This window comes from Adiantum capillus-veneris, chromosome 10 (genome assembly GCF_014529385.1).
Source record: "Adiantum capillus-veneris isolate H3 chromosome 10, ASM1452938v2, whole genome shotgun sequence".
Lineage (NCBI taxonomy): Eukaryota > Viridiplantae > Streptophyta > Polypodiopsida > Polypodiales > Pteridaceae > Adiantum > Adiantum capillus-veneris.
This window is the reverse complement of record NC_140940.1, coordinates 155,271,485-155,286,922: the sequence shown is the minus strand read 5'-3', so window position 1 is coordinate 155,286,922 and position 15,438 is coordinate 155,271,485. Positions and strand designations below refer to the sequence as shown.

Genomic DNA, 15,438 nt, shown 5'->3' with positions numbered 1-15,438 from the left:
ATGACTCCCATTAATCCTTTGCAGCAGTAGTCTTGTCCATGATTGTAAAGAAAATGGACTCACTAAGGTGAAGGTGAATGTTCGCCATAGCACGAGCATCAAGCTCCTCCCACTATTCATCAGTGTAAACACACTCTCTGCGCTCTTTCAATGGCGTTGCAAGGCCCTTATTGACCAAGACATCAAGCATATGTTGCTTCCATATCGTGAAGTTTGTGCCATCAAACTTCTTGATATAATACTCTCATTTCTTCATGACCACCTCTACGCAAAGTGTAACCGACAAACTCAACTTACCTAGAATTGCTCTTTATCCTTCTAGTCATAGCGCTCTGCTACTGGCTCACCATATCCAACAAGGAACCATGTCTCTTGAAGAAGGTCGCTCTCTCTCTCTCTCTTTCTCTCTCTCTCTCTCTCTCTCTCTTTCTATGTATCTATCTGTCTCTCTCTCTCTCTCTCTCTCTCTCTCTCTCTCTCTCTCTCTCTCTCTCTCATTTTGTTTCTAGCTTCCCATAAACATCAAATACAAGAGAGCAAGGCTGGACGGAAATTGTATTTATTTGTTGAGCCAGTCTTTGCTTTGAGCATCATCTTTCAGGGAAGATGTTCATGGGCCATGGCTCAATTTGCAGCAACATGATCTTGTTGATGACAGCTTCCTCGAATGTTAGCGCATGGGACCAATAGCCTTATTCCAGCTCACCTCGTTTATTTATGCTTCCTAAAGTTCCCTTATCCAATTGCTTACCTAATGCCCCCCTCCCGACGGGCTCCCGAAACAAAAAAACAGCCCCAATTGGGAATTTACACACATCACAAAGGTAATTAGGCACATATATTCCTGTAGTTTTTGGTCAAGTGTACCATTTTCATCAATTGTAGTCTTGACAGCATTGGAAGCAAGAGAAAGTTTGAAGAGTAACACTTTCAAAGAGGGCCTCCACTATAAAAGTTGGATATCTCATGGACCACCTCGGAGAAAATCGCTACATGTACACATATTTGTCACAAGCATTACAAGAGGCAACAAGCAGAGCTCATTCCATAGTTGTCAATACAAAAGATAGAAGAGGTAGCCCTTGAAGTGAACTTAGGCATACCAACTTATGGTATAGGCCCATTGGTGGAGCCACTCAAAGAGGAGATATCCACAAGCTTCTGGAAGGAGGATGAAGCTTGCATGTGGTGGCTAGACTCACAACCGTTCTCATACGTTCTTTTTATCTCCTTTGGTAGCTTTGCCTCCCTAACAATCCCTCAATTTGAAGAACTCGTTGTTGGCCTTCTTTCTAGTCAAAAACGTTTCCTTTGGGTTTTCCGTCCTAATCTTGTAAAGGATGCATCATACAAAACATTCCCCGAGGAATTGTTATTGTTAACCCTCACGCGCATTCCTATCACCTAAGACGGACGCCGTATTATTTATGTGGTAGAGTCAGGTACTGGGCTTGTCGGTCCAATAGGAAAAGGGTAAGAGCGATCGACGATGAGAGGTGCACTCTAATTGGAACATTCAAGGGATTAGTTGGCTAATCATGGGCACCCAAGTGTGAATGCGGCAAGCTCATATAAAAGTCAACTAAACCTAAAATTCAATGATTCTCTCATTTGTGCAATTGAAGAGTTCTCTTGCTCCATCTCCATCTTCTTCTTCTTCATCTCCTTGTGCGAGAGAGAGAGAGAGAGAGAGAGAGAGAGAGAGAGAGAGAGAGAGAGAGAGAGAGAGAGAGAGAGAGAGAGAGCATTGCAACGACCGCACGGCGGTGGCGAAGCGGTTGAGTGGGACGCAGTGGTGGCTCCTTCTTCTTTGCGGTGAGGAATCCTCCACGACAGCAAGCGCAGAGCGGTGAGTGACACACCATCACCATCTTTGAGCTTAATAGTGTAGGCTAGTTGCATGCTTGGAGCCAGTTGTGGCTCACACACAGTGTATCGGCAAGTTCCTTGCATTGAGACGTGTGACAGACGCGCACATTTTTGGTTCCATTGCCTGGGAATGCCATACACTAAGCTTGAATGGCACTCTGTGCTTCTTTTGTGGTGCAATTTCAATTGTAGGAAAGGTAGGGAAGGAAGGTGTGTGTGTTGAGAAGAAGGATTTTGTTTTTGCTACTGTGTATTTCTTTGTTAATGAAGTTTTGAAAGGTACTGTGTTTTCTCTGTGATAAGGTGTTAGTATTAAAGTTGTTAGTTCTGTGTAATGTAAAGTACAATAAGTAGGAAGTAGATCCATTAGAGCTAATGAAGTGTGTTAGTGTGTAACAGTAGGTGTATAAGTTGTAAGTAGGTAGGTAGAGTGTGTGTGTGCTCGCGCGTAGGCCGCGGCGACCTTATCCCAAAAAATAAAATAAAAAATAAAGGTAGGACCAGGATCGGGAATATCTCCCAAACCCAAGCCCAGACCCAAGCCCAAGCTCACGCTCAGGCTTAGGCCTCATTCGCCCTTTAAAATTACATATTTTAGCTTCACATGTGGCTAAAAATCGACTTTTTTTTAGGACTAATCGAGCTTCAGGTGATCGAACGTTGTGCTGTAAAGCACACCACGAACCTCTGAGTGATACGCTCATTTTGAGCTATCACACACTTTAATAAAAAAAACCAAACATTAAAAAGCATAAAAAATGAGTGAAAACGTACGCGTAAAAAAGTAAGTGGTTAACCTTCGAGGTTATTCACCGATGCTTGTAGGGTGCCAAAGGCACATGCATCTGCGCTCTGGTCGGGTGCTAGAGATGGAGCAACTAGAGAGAATTTTGACTTACATGAGTTCTCAATATCCACCTACCTTAGGTTCCGGGCCCTCGGCGGGGACCCAAGGAAGTACAAACCAAGACCCAAACATAGCGGCTAGTGACTCTTCCTCTGACTACGACGTCATGGAGGGTTTCCCAATGCCTAATCCCGATAGCTCAAGCCAAGACATGCATGCCATGGGCCCACGGTCAAGGCCAAGCATGCTTAACCGCTTGAAGGAAACCTTTAGTAGAGCCACTCGTTCTGTAAATGAGGGGGGCGGGGAAGTAAATTCTCCATTCATGACCAACGTAGACCCTATACCCTTAGAGAATGTGCACGTGAATACTCCATTCACTGCACCCCCTGACTCTTCAGAACTATTCCCCTCCAAGGTTATATTACCTGATGGTAGAAGCCTTGCCAAAGTGCAAGAGGTTGAGCGGTATATCCTTGCAGCAAGGGAAAAGGAAATCGAGAGCTTACGCAAGGCGAAGCAATGAAGAGAGTTAAAAGCAAAAGCCCCTATGTCAATATCCTTGCTAGGAGAGCAATCGAGTGCTCCTGACTTAGCAACCGCTAAGGGCCAGCCCCTAGAAAGCAACATTGAATCTAGCTCAAAGGACACCCCTAGCACCTCAATCCTAGATGGAGCGTTCTTAAATGAGAACTGGGAGTACAAACTACAAACGAAAACTCTAACCGACCTATACACAGGTCACACCTATCACGTGGATTGGTTAGATGTACTACAATCCACAATGGGTGCTACTAGTGTGGAGGATCAACAACAAAGAGTTTGTGAGGTCATCCATAGGGTCATTGAGTTAGAGAGACAGAACAAGGGGATCAACATGCCTTCAACGGGTCTCATGAGATTCTTGGATACAGGAAAGGATAAACAACCGACCTTATCGCAAATGGAGACTCCCTCGGTAAGTATGACGGATCCTCCATATGTTGTTTTGCCATTGGTCTCAGTGCAATCTGAGCCCACAAGTGATAGCTTTACCTTTCCAAGTCTAGCTCATCTTTCCCTTGATGACACCACAGCTACCATGCCTACCCCAATGATGGGCATGCGGAGAAACACGCCATGGACCTCATTTGTTAGTAAAGCACCACTACATGGTATCTCAATACCTGCAATAGTACCTACAAGCGTGTACCAATCGTATACACCCATAGGTCCTTGTACTCATGTAGTCCCTACCCCTCCCATTGTTTCAACAACCTATGCTCCACAACCACAACACCAAGTTATTATTTCCATGGGACTATACCAGCTAGCATTAGCATGTCACATACGACATCTGCTATGCCTAGGGCCACACATATGAACTTTGGGCCGCCACATGGCACAACACCGTACCCAACGTGGAACCCAAGGGCTTCCTACACGCCAAGCCCAATGCCAATACCTACTCCATATGTAGTCTCTGGAGCACCTTCACCCACGGTGCCGGCTCACTTAGGTGACTTGGCAACATTTGCTCAGGCTATTGGTCGATGTATTACTGAGAATATGCGTAACATGCCTGATAGAGAGCCTAGAAGTAAGGCAGTACAAATAGCCAAGCTTACACAAAAATTTAGTGGAGATGGGGATGTGAGAAAGCATATCGAAGTGTTTGAACAAATATGCGATTCTCTAGGAGAACGCAATGACCTGCATAAGAGTAATGCTTTAAGCCTAACCTTAAGTGGGAAGGCAGGGGATTGGTATAGAACCCTAAGGGTGGAAGAAAAAACGATTTACCCTACTCTTAGGAGACTGTTCTTGAAAGAATACATACAAGAGGGAGTGCTTTGGGGTGTAGCCTCTCAGCTCCAGAAAGCCCAACGAGAGGAAGGAGAGTCGGTGAGAGACTTTATTAGTCGCTTAAAGCATTTGAATTCTCGTTGCAATCCAAATGAACGCTGCAACAATAACCAATTGCTTGATAGATTCATTAGGGTATTATGACATGAGGATATCTACAATAGCCTAGTCATTAGAGGTATCACCACTTGGGAAGCATTCACCACCAATGCGATCCGATTGGAGGATAATTTCATGATTCAAGGAGAAAGAGTGTCTGTTGAGACTAAATCTAGTAGCTCGCAAGCATTGGGGCATCAGCCAATGACCCTAAAGCCTATTGCTAAGGAGCCAAGGATGTCTGAGATGACTTTAGCAGATCTCACCAAGGCTATTCAAGAGAGTCTTAGAGACAGTCGTGCTCCGTAAAACAATCATATGTATCCAAGAAGGGAGCAACAATGGTGCTCAGTATGCTATGGACCACATAGTACCAGTGAATGCCCTACTTTTCGAGTAAAATTCAATGGGAACTACAATGCCTATGGGAGGTATGGTCATCAAGCTAAGGATTGCATAGTATTTAAGCGCGCGATGGCCAAAAGACCAACCTTAGCATGAACATACACACCTCGAGTGCCTGCATTGATGCCGGACCCACCTCTTGAACAAACGTCACAACGCATGGTCCCTAGGGCCCAAAATGTTGTCCAATCAACACCCTTACCACCTCCAGTGCTAGGACCGCAACCACCACATCTGAGAATCACTTCTGTGAATCAAGTGGGTTGTGGGTCATCTATTGCTTGTTTGGAAGGCTGTGAGGAAGATATAGATCCTAATATTGCATATGGGATGGATGTTCTTGAAGAAAGTCCACAATACTACATAGGGGACTATTGGGGACAAGTCAAACCTGTATATCAAGTAGCTGCTCTTGCGGCAAGAGGCCAAAATATCAATTACACTGCTAAGAGACCACCTCTTCAATGCTATGAGTGTGGAGGTCCACATCATGTGGCCGAGTGTCCTATTAGGCTACAAAAGAACGCCACACTAATGCAAACCAATCAAGAGATCATTTCTACAATGCCGATACTCATGTGTAATCGATGTGGCATAGATCATTTGATTGCCCAATGTCCAAATAATCCAAATGCACCAAAGATTACGCCATTAAACTTGATTGAAGTTACCGAGGAGCCATCACAAAGTACATCTGTGGTACGAGTAAACATACTCACACGATCGATGCTCCAAAAACAAAATTATATCCTTGAGGAAAGAGACACGGCATCAATTGCCCAATCTCAGAAAAAGAAGAAAACATGAAGGAAGAGATCGCAAAAAGCAGCGAAGTCAGACCCCAGTTCAAAGACCAACATAGGGACTGGTGACGACCCCGTATATATGAACGACGCTGAAGAGGATTCTGATTCAAGAGAAACCATGGAGACCAAAATGACCACTAAGATAGAAACCAAGAAGGAAGATCTTCATGATCCACAATGGCCAGGATCCAAGAAGAAGATAGGAACTTATCCAAACCCTACAGAGGAGATCAAGCGAGTCAAGCGATTAAGGAGTTTGGTAGAAGATACCCAAAGGGATCTAGAACCAGCACCTAGGCAGATCCAGATTACAGACACAGTTTTCCCTATGCAATAACAACCTCACCAAGTCCATAGACCCTTAGCCATACCTAGTGTCATTCAAGAAGAAAGTGACTTAAAGTCATGGGAAAGTGGCCATACTCACTTCATGATGGAAAGAATGTTTACAGAGGGACTACCTGATCCTATCGAAGAAATGGATATCCCATCTTCCCCACATCAAGGGGCTGAAGCCCAAAAGGTGCCGTTAAACATTGCCAAATTGATGGATTTCATGTCTTCAAAAGTTATAACCACCATCATGTCCAAACTTTATAAAGACCCTGAGCTAGTCTCAGCTCTTCGAGCCTTCCTCAATGGAGAACTAAAGTTTGGGCTACCACAATTTGCACAGATGGATGGAGCTGGGGAGATGCCAATAGAGGAGGAACACTTAGATCCACTACCCAACCTAGATGAGAACCTTGTTATAGAAATACCTATTAACAAGTTGGGACAATAATTTGAGGGTGATGAATCCAATGTGACCATACCAATCACTACTAAGGGATTAACTATGAAGGGAATCCTTGATGGTGGCGCTGGGGTTAGCATTGTGACTAAAAATTGCTCGGGAACTATGGGAAGACCTCACCTTGCGACCACAACCATAGTAGTGAAGATGGCCAATAGGTTTATTGTTAAACCTATTGGGATGCTAGAAGATCTCAAGATCAAGGTCTTTGGACATAAAATAAGGATTACCTTCATTGTTATGGATTTCTCCAAGCAGACTATGGCATCGGAGATGATCTTAGACGTCCTTTCATGAGGGAAGCAAAAATGGTGCATGAATGTTCTAAAAACCATGTCTACTTGCTGTTCCAAGATTCTGTCATTCGAGTGGATCTTGTAACTAGGCGAGCACATCCTCTAGGAAACAGGTTTATAATTGACCGTAGATTTGATACCACAGTTCACTCGGCCCCATTGCAGTATTGTTACACGTGTAAAGCGGACACTGATATTGGGGAAGATTCTCCTTATATAGATGTACTACTTGGGATGACTGAGTCGGACAATGTGGATTGGGTACACCTTTCAGCAACCATAGACACTTGGGGAAACAGGGGGATGACCTTGGTAACACCTGAGGGGGATGAAATGCTCGTACTCTTAAATATGCTACAAGCAATGCATATAGATTCTGACAAGACTCATCCTAATATAACAAAGAAACATACAAGTGGGTCCCTAAAGCTTCTTTAACGACCATAGCTAGTGCTAAAAAACAGAAGCCTTGTAAGAAACATCCCAGTCGCTCCAAGAAATGTAAGGAAACGTGGCGTTGGATTCCTAAAAAACTATTGGAAGTCCAAGGCTACTATCAAGGAAATGATCAAATCTGGGTACCAAAACATAGATTGTGTTCTTACCTGTCACCTGACCCATGTGCGCCCAATTCCGTAGCTCTAAAACGAATCAATGATCGCGGAAAAAAAAAATTACAGAGTACTACACACCCGCTCTAGAGCTAGTTTGGGTACCAAAGAAAGAACGATTTATTCCACCTAGCTCAGGGGGGAGTCCAATGAAGCTTCTAGCTCCTCATGTAAGGCATCCATAGAGATAAAAGCTTTTCCACAGCCTCCACCTATAATAGTGGACCTCCATGAAGCTACAAAGGAATCCATATCTCCCAATGTTCAAGAATCACTTGATGAACCACTTCAAGTTCAATCTTGGGAGAGTACCTTACCACCCTTGCAACTCGACGAGGCACATAAGGTAATAGAAAACTACTGGCAAAAATCCTCATCTATTACCAACTGGAACAACTGGTTTCAAAGGGTGATGACATCATTCCAAAAGGTATGATCTACCCAAGGAAGGGGGGAGTGTTTGCTGGCATCCATCATTCACTTGCTTCCCTCTCAACCTTCCTCCCTGACCTCTCAATCTCCAATCTTAGGGAATGTATATAGCCTTATACTCACAAAAACAAGATAAAAAAGTAAAAGATCAAGAGTCATAACACAAAATCATAAAAACACATTATGCACAAGAACATGATCCTTGTAATATTTGCACTCTAACCATCATCTATTTGCGTGTACAGATATGGCTAGTACGCTAGAGTCATCCACTCCTGCCTTGGGTGAGAGGTACCCTTGTTACTTTTCACAAATGTTTCACATGGTCTTTTTGGTGCTTGCCTGTGAATGGGATTTGGTAGGTACGCTAGCATGTGAGAGGAATTTCGAGGAGTTAGAATGGTTGATACGTCTCTTGACCACGACTGATCCATACTTAGTAGAGAGTGTATCTCCCATTGCACAAGCCTATCCTTTTGACCAAGATGACTATAGACGTCTAGTGACCTTCTTAGTAAACATTGGTGCCTCTAATGATGAAGAAGATTTACATGATTATACGGATGGCACATATGGTCTCAGAGATGATGACTTTGTTTTTCTCGACGACGAGGATAGGGGTTTAGCCTTAGGGTTTCCCCCCAATCTCTACAATATCCTATTCCCTTGACTCTCTAGGGGGAGTGCAAATAATTAGGTTAGGGTTTCTTATGTTTTTTAATTGTGTTCAATAAGTGTTGGTATCTTTTCCCAGTGATGTGCCTCCCAGAGGTATTCTTTGTGTTTCCTAGTGTGTACATAACGTGTTGTTGTTGTTAGGATTTGGACCTTCATGGAATCTTTCTCTTATTCACACTTCAAATCAAGCGCGACCATCAACACAAACAGGTGTTTCTTGTCCATTAACATTGCCTCTTATTTTTTTGCATCCATGTTTGTCTGCTTTAATTGTGATTGGTAGCATAATATCCAGTGCATTTGCTTAGTATCAAACATTAAATTCAATGTAATTTTTTGTCATAATCACTTGTCTAGGTTTAAAAATCAAGCAATCCGACTAAGCTAGTTTGACCAAGCTAGGCGTTAGAGATCTTCTCTTAATACTATGGGGAATGCCTTCCTAATTATCAATGGTTATGTAGGTTCTTAATCCAATTTATGCAGCATTGTGTGCAATGTACTAGGGCTTTCTACTGGGCTTAGTTCCTATTGACCTTTAGCTTAATTATTATAAAGGGAGTTTACTAGTGTGATGAGCCTGGGGAGGGTAACAGTGTTATATGACCCCCCAAAGTTACAAAATTAAAATGTTGAAAACGAACAAACAAAAAAATCAAAGTGGAACAATGTAAAATCTTAAGCTGGAAGAGAAATATCAGCTCGATTTGGTACTTCACTCACATGTATCGCCTATGGTACTAGAGCCCCAGAGGTTCCCAGTGTGGGTGCTTTTTATTGAAAAGCAAAAAACCCAAGGCATACAAGATAAGCACACACATCAAAGTTGAAACAATGTGAAAAGACTTTGGGGGTTCAAAGAAAAGGTAATCAGTCAGGCGATGATTTCATGAGAAATTCCTTTTGTCGTAGCTTAACTACAAGGTCTTCTAGGTATAGTCTCTAGTCAGTCCTCGGACATGAAATACTTGGCTCTCGCGATTAAACAACTTAATTGACCAAAGAAAATTGAGAAGCTTGCCCATGGTATCAATAGTCGATCTTTAGTGCCTTTCAACTATTAAATTAGCGACCCCATACTTGTTTAATTTTTTATCTTTACAATTGTTTATGCGTTTGATTATATTGCAATTTAGTGTTTATTGCTGACAAATGGTTTAAAATTCTATTACCAATCAAATTTTCTACCTACAACTGCATATGCTTTTTAATCCTTTATGACAATGCAATTAGTGTGCCAATGTTGTTTGACTTTGCAGTGAACTGACTGAAGGAGGCTAAGGACATTCATCTCAAATGCTCTTCCACCTCAATGAACGAGCTTCAACTCAATAGATTTCGAGGACAAAATCTACATCAAGAAGGGGGGCATGTTAACCCTCATGCACATTCCTATCACCTAAGACGGATGCCATATTATTTATGTGGTAGAGTCAGGTACCGGGCTTGTCGGTCCAATAACAAAAGGGTAAGAGTGATCGCTGATGAGAGGTGCACTCTAACTGGAACATTCAAGGGATTAGTTGGCTAAGCATGGGCTCCCAAGTGTGAATGGGGAGAGCTCATATAAAAGTCAACTAAACCTAAAATTCACTGATTCTCTCATTTGTGCAATTGAAGAGTGCTCTTGCTCCATCTCCATCTTCTTCTTATTCATCTGCTTGTATGTGTGTGTATGCGTGAGAGAGAGAGAGAGAGAGAGAGAGAGAGAGAGAGAGAGAGAGAGAGAGAGAGAGAGAGAGAGAGAGAGAGAGAGCGATCGAGCATTGCGAAGACGGCAGCGAAGCGGTTGAGCGCGGCGCAGCGGCGGCTCCTTCTTCGCGGCGAGGAATCCTCCACAACAGCAAGCGTAGAGCAGTGAGTGACACACCATTGCCATCTTTGAGCTTACTAGTTTAGGCTAGTTGCGTGCTTGGAGACATTTGCGGCTCGCACACAGTGCATCGGTAATTTTCTTGCATTGACACGTGTGATAGACACGCACTGTTATCTAAGTGTCATGGCAAAGGCTATGTCACACATTGGGCTGCCCAAGTGAAAGTACTTTCCCACTCTTCTGTACATGGATTTCTTACTCATTGTGGTTGGAATTCTACTATTGAAGCCATAAGCCAAGGTGTACCTATGCTTTGCTTGCCTTACTTTGTCGATCAGTCCTTGGATGCTAAGTTCATCAATTGAAGAATGGAAAGTTGGTCTCAGTTTCAAAGAGAACACAAACAATGGTTTGATTGATAGGGAAGAGATAGAGAGGGTCATTTGAGCATTACACGGGGGAGAAGAAGGAGAACGTCTTCATAAAAGTGCCAAGTGCTTAAAGGAGACATGTACTCAGAGCTTTCTACCCAAAGGCTATGCATACACCAATATTCAAGCCATAGTCAAATCTTTAAAGTAGACTCTATCTACTCACAGGGACATTGCAACAGTTTGATGCATGTAATATTTAGTCTATATGATTGTAATGAATCTCTTCATTTCATCCAAAACAATCCTAAATTTTTTTTGATGTAGTTAGAGTTAGGACTAGCTCCAATGACACTAGTAGTAATGCATGATACTTGATTGGGGAGATGAGGGACTATACAAAGAAATCTTTATTCACTCATATCTTCTATAGGTCAAAGTTGACTTACTATATATCTAGGAGAAAAGGTACAAAAAAAGTGCTCTGGTGATAAAGTAAGCTAGAAAGGTGTGGGCAGTTTTGAGCGATTAAAGATGATGATATGGTTGGGAGACCTACGTCTATGGTTGTAATACTTTATGCTTCAGGGGTGAAATAAAAATATACATGTATCTGCTAGCTCCATTCAAGTATTGTGTAAGATTTGGATGTAATCTCTAACTCTAGTTGTGGTAATGGAAAGAGGTCTACCATTAGAGTTTGTGGCCATTCTGGTGGATGGGGTTGTGGGCATGATGGTGTCTTCTACTATTGTACTGTTTGCTGAAGTTTTGCAGCTTTGGTGGGAGTAGTCAACTTAAATGTGATAGTACATGGATGTTCATGCCCTCATTAGTTTGTATGCTTACCAGATGAACACATGAATGAAACAATGATCCTTGGAATATCATGGATGTAGACGTACAAGGTAGTTCCAAATTGGGATACCAGTCAACAAGCTATCACCTAAAGGAGGACAACTCATCGTTCCAATTGCACCAAGCAAAGAGGAATGGAAAAGAGGTTACAAGCAAAAGAAACCACGAAGCAATGAGTCTTCTTCATCCTGTAGACAAGCAAATGCTACAAGTAGCATGCAAGGATTCAGGAATATCTGGGTACCAAAAGCACAACTCAAGGACAAGCCCTCTCAAATTTGGGTTCCCAAGACATCATCTACCGTACTGAAGAATTTTTCAAAGTTAAAGACACAAAGAAGAGCATCTTCGAGCAGGGAACCTTACACAAGATGGATTTAGAGGACAAAGGAGCACTTATCTTCTCCGCAAACTGTAAAACCAATAAAGCAGTGGAGAGTTAAGTCTTAAAACACTCAACCAGAACAGTTCATCAATGAAAAACCAAGATACCAGTGGTGAGTGGAATTGGAGATGATCTCTTTAGATAGCTGATTCCAGTGTTAGAATTTAAAGCTTCTGTTGAGTCATCAGTTCAGTCAGTGAAACTGAAATAGAGAACGGAGACTGGACTGAAATAGTTATCTGAACTGAAATAGGATACTGATATGAGAGACATACTGGACAACTGGAAAAGTGTTTGCAGTTGCAGATTCAGAGTTCAGGGACAATCAATACAAGATGTAACAGATTGAATATCAAAATGCTTACAACGGTAATGATTACAAGGTGAAGTTAAAGGCGAAGAGAGTGTAGCTTGGAAATACTTGAGAGCTAAGCCAAGAGAACTAAGAAGCAAGAAACCCAATTACAGCAAGAAGCAAGCAACCTAATTACAATGTAAGGGGTCCTATTTGTAGCCTTCCAAGAGTTACTAAAGTAATTGCCGTGGTAATTATTGACGTGTAACTGATCCACTATTCGACTTTTGACTTTCTAGGAGATAGTTCCCGCCTGCTGAAACTATCTTTGCCTTCTACATCCTTCCCTCCTTTCTTAAAATTTTTTATAACTTTCAAATTTTTTGAAAAATCCACTGTCTGATTCTCATTTGGTGTTGAGGAACCCATTTGCCCGTTTGCTGAGTTGGCTAATGTTTCTCATGATAGTACTCCTCTGGAGTTGCTAGCTCTTTTGGTATTGCTAGCTTTATGCCATGCTTGTTGAGTGCTTGACACCCCTATAATTATAATTCCAAGGGTGCCCAACCAAAGAAATTCCAGCGCCTTACTGGAAAATCTATCATTGATTCTGAGATGGAACTACCTAGTATCCTTCCATTGAACCCGCTTCCTCTTGCTCTTCTTCTGTGTTGGTGTCTCAGAAGTCCTAGTGTCAGCATTGTCCTTCTGGATAAGTCTGTAAATGGCCTCCTGCTCAAGCTGATCCCGCCTTTTAGTGGACATCTCAAATTCATAAGGCGTGAGAGGATGATAGGTTTTGGTGTCAGGATCATAGAGCGTGCATTTACCCTTTGTCGCACGGGTTCTGGCCAATTTATGCAATGAGAAGCTGTGTGGATCCATTCTTCCGGAAGAGGCTGATTTGTTTTAATCCTGGCCTCAAAGAGGATCTCAGTCATTTCTTTGTATTGTGGTCCCAACCCTGGTTTAGCCGTGATGTCGTGTTCAGGAATCTTAGAGGACTCCACCATAAATTGAAGTAGCTGGTTTGTGATCTTCGTAAGACCTTTGAGCTGGATTTTCCATTGTCCCATACAGAGCTTCATCCTCTACAGTTCGCCTTGCAATTCCAAAACATCATTTAATTGGAGAGCATCATTGATCAGCGTTTGCCAAGTTTTCCATTCTACAGTGGCTCGCTCATACCAATCCTGAAGATCATCAATGATGTTATAGTATGTGAGCCGATCCACTGGTTCTAGATGTTGAGGATACAAAGCTGGGAAAAACCTAGGCAGCTCGGTCTCTCTAGCAGGCAATGCATACATGAGAACTGGGGAATCATATACAAACTCTAAAATTTGAGAACAGCCTGGTTCTCCTGCTGCATCATCTCCTGGTGACTCTAACCAGTTGAAATAGTCTTCAGAGAGTAGTGGCCTGTTCCCCTACTGTCATTTGAGTTTGTGGTCCCTTACTGCTAGAAGTTTGATCTTCAATAATAGCTTGTACCCTCTGATCCAGAAGTCCTTTGGAAATTTGCATTTGCAGTTGGACTTATTTCAATTGATTTCTAACCTCTTTCATACATTTATATGTAGGCCTATTCCCAAGCAGGAGCTCTAATTCAATGGCTCGGGAATGACAGTCTGCAGTAGACTGCCGCTTCCAGTGTGGATTGACCAGCTTATCATCATAGGTTAGTTCCCATTCAGGTACTCTCTCTAGAAGCTGAATTGTGCTAGGATGCTCAGGTAGCTGTCACAACTCCTGATCATGGAAAGCGGTTGATTTCCAATGCTTGATCATTTCTCTGGTGCCAATATAGTCTTTGAAAATGTTCCAAATAAAAAAGAAGAACATCATCCTCCAGATACATCCTAGTTATAGTAGCTTGCTAATGTCTTAGCCTTTTTTTCAGTGTGATGAGCTATAATGAATGTTGGTCATCACCTTTGAGAGTCTCAGTCACAGCTTTAGCTTTCCCTTTCACATATGAACTGTGTTGTGACTGGTGTACTAGGGAATCTTTAGTGTTGCATGGTTGCTAATCATCAGCCCCTTGATCTCTTGACTACTGATCCTTATATTGGTCTAGCTGGTCTGTTTTGGGCTGACTGCCCCTTGTGGCAGCTGATCCACCAACACCAGATCCTGAAGGTAGAGGTGGAGGAGAGTCATTATCATCATCATGTTTATCTGCTGGTTCATCCTCCCTCTCTTCATCCTTCTCTTTTTCTTTCTCAAAATCCTCATCGAGGTCATTATGCTTATCAATATATTCCAGAATAGCTTGATTTTCCAAAGCATCTTATATTTAGAAAGCTTATCTTGCAAATCACTCTACATTGTTTCCATGAGCGCCTTTAGATTATCTATATTGAAAATGGAATTGCCTTCTGTATTCAGAATATCAACCAAGTTATTGTATATGTATCTCTCTGTTAAAGAGGCTTTCAATGCAGTATGGTTGGTTAGCAATTTGTTGAAATCAACTCTCTTCATCCTTAGCATAGTCTCAAATCTGTCAGCAACTCTCTCAGCCTCTGTCTTTTCTTGTTTTAACTGCCTCAATCTCAAACTCAAGGTTTAACAACTTACTTTCCAATGTCTGAATTGTCCTGGCTGACTAATTTTCAAGAACACTATGCCGCAAGGATTGTGCCATTATATCCTGTTTCAACTTCACTACTTGCTGCTCACTGTTCCTAGGTTCAGCTTTGAGCTGGATTTTCCATTGTCCCATACAGATCTTGATCCTCTGCATTTTGCCTTGTAGTTGCAAATTATCATTTAATTGGAGAGCATCGTTGATTAGTGTTTGCCAGGTTTTCCATTCTAGAGTGGCTCGCTCATACCAATCCTGAAGATCATCAGTGATGTTATAGTATGTGAGCTAATCCACTAGTTCTAGATGCTAAGGATACAAAGCTGGGAAAACCCTAGGCATATCAGTCTCTCTAGCAGGCAATGCATACAGGAGAACTGGGGAATCATGTACAAACTCTAAGAAATTGAGGACAGCTTGGTTCTCCTACTGCATCATC

The 15,438-nt window shown here is 42.3% G+C and overlaps 1 pseudogene; it reads left to right on the top strand.

Moving 5' to 3' along the window:
- Positions 1 to 254: 254 nt before the first annotated feature.
- Positions 255 to 10,947, top strand: LOC147449915 (UDP-glycosyltransferase 85A7-like; annotated as a pseudogene).
- The last annotated feature ends 4,491 nt before the right edge of the window (positions 10,948 to 15,438 follow it).